Genomic DNA, 1,977 nt, shown 5'->3' on the forward strand with positions numbered 1-1,977 from the left:
GGACTGGAGAGGTTTTGGAAACTTGATACATAACATCCAGCAGACCAGGACCATCAGGTTGTGGTTTTGAAACAGAACTTACTCGTAGTTGAGGAATTTTTAACTGTACAGTAGGACGTGAAGTTTCATATTGTAGGCTTTCATTTTTTTCTTTAAATTAGATTGAGTTTACTTTTTTCTGTGCGCTCTGCTTGAGCTCTTGCCCACAGGGCTACTTTATGCAGCACTGCACAAGTTTCTTTACTGTCTTTATATGAGTAACTATCACTGAAATCTCGAGCTTTGTTTTTAAAAGATGCAGGCTTCCCTGCTGGTAAGGCTTCTAAGTGGAGAAGTAAAGTTTTTTGAGGTATGCCTGCTTTATTTCTGTCCAGTGCTCCAGACTGAATGTCTTTCAAAGCTTTTGAGAGCAAACCATCTGCAAACTCAGCACTTCTCTCCACATAGTCCTCTCTGTTTCTCTGTAGTCTCCCAGCCATTGAATTTTCAGAAGAAGGATCGCATACGGACGACTCTTCAGATTTTATGCTGGTTTTCTTTGTAGAGAGATCTAACACTCCATCCCCTTGCTGAGTATTTTGTTCTTGCATTCGATTCACAGTGAGGTCTAAGGGGCCTTCCTGTTCTTCCTGAAGGGAGTTTTCTGCTTGATTCATTTGAATACTTTTACATATTAGACTTGGTCCAATTGAACCATTTCTATTCTCTTGAATTTTACCACTTTTTGAAATATACTCAATTGCAAACTGACGTATCATCTTTTTCATTAATTCCTGAGCAACTAGGGGAATGTTAGGATCACAGTTCTGAGGAAGGTCTTTCTTTCGAAAGAGTGCATTTAGCTAATTTTCTGCTTGGCATTCAGTCTTTCAGTGTTGGACTGGCCCTGAGATGACAGTTTCTCTGTTGGTGTTGACTGTGAAGAATCAAGAGATGGTAGACAATCCTTCAAATAAACTCAGGGCTCTTCGTAGCCGTGGTCCATAAAGCCCTTCTAAAATACTCTCAAAACCTACACAGTGCATGAGACGGTGGCGCCAAGAGTCGAGTTCCCGCCGGCATCCTCTCCTCTCCGCCGCGCACCGAGGGCTCCAGCACCGGGCGGCGAGGGCAGCGGCCACTCTCTCTCTTCCCTTGTCCATCCGCGTCCCGCGTCACGCGCCTCATTTACATACGAGCGGCGCAGGCACGAGGCAGGGGCGCGAGCCCCGGAGCGCCAAAAACAAATCATTTTAAGAATGAGACCAAGAATAGACTCATTTTGTAATGATCAAAGTTGAGGAGCAGAAAACAACCAGAGATGTGCTTTTCCTCAGTGAAGGCGGGAGGAAGCCAGGGGCAGGAGGGCAGTGAATCCCTTTGATACTGGGAGAAAACCAATTCCGAGAGAGCCAATCAGAGGGCACGGGAAGGGGCTGGAAATAAATGTCACCTCGACAAAACCTACCCAGTTGTATCAAAGCTTGGCCCTGACTTCAAGGCCTTCATTCGCAGTTAAATAGTTTCTGTTTTAATTTTATTAAAGTATACTAACGCATACATTTGTTATGAAAAAAATCAAGTCATACAAAATAATAATGAGGGACAAAAGTTCTCCACAGGCAATTACTTTTCACTTTGTTTTTTATTTCTTCCGGTGACTGCCTCCATATTTATAAATTAAAGGATCTCAATCACTAATTGTTTTATCAATTTTTGACATTGTGGATTCACTTATGACAGGTGAGGATTTAGATAATTTAAACTATTTCCTCTTAGTATTTTAGTTATTTTATGATAAACCGTATAATTTAAATAAGGTAAGTACTTCAAACATCTGTTTTTTTGGATTTTCAACTTTCAAAATTATACATTAGCTCCTCACTCTGTGCGAGATGAAGATACTTACACACCTAACCTCTCACACTTCTTTGCTCCTTCTACTTGCCAACTTCTGTTAGCTATATATTTTCTTTAACATTGTTATAGATTATAATG

At 41.2% G+C, this 1,977-nt stretch overlaps 1 pseudogene; it reads right to left on the reverse strand.

Moving 5' to 3' along the window:
• Positions 1–241: 241 nt before the first annotated feature.
• On the reverse strand, positions 242–1,170 carry LOC138922309 (ligand-dependent nuclear receptor corepressor-like protein; annotated as a pseudogene).
• Positions 1,171–1,977: the final 807 nt, after the last annotated feature.

This window comes from Equus caballus, unplaced genomic scaffold, assembly GCF_041296265.1.
Source record: "Equus caballus isolate H_3958 breed thoroughbred unplaced genomic scaffold, TB-T2T haplotype2-0000748, whole genome shotgun sequence".
NCBI lineage: Eukaryota > Metazoa > Chordata > Mammalia > Perissodactyla > Equidae > Equus > Equus caballus.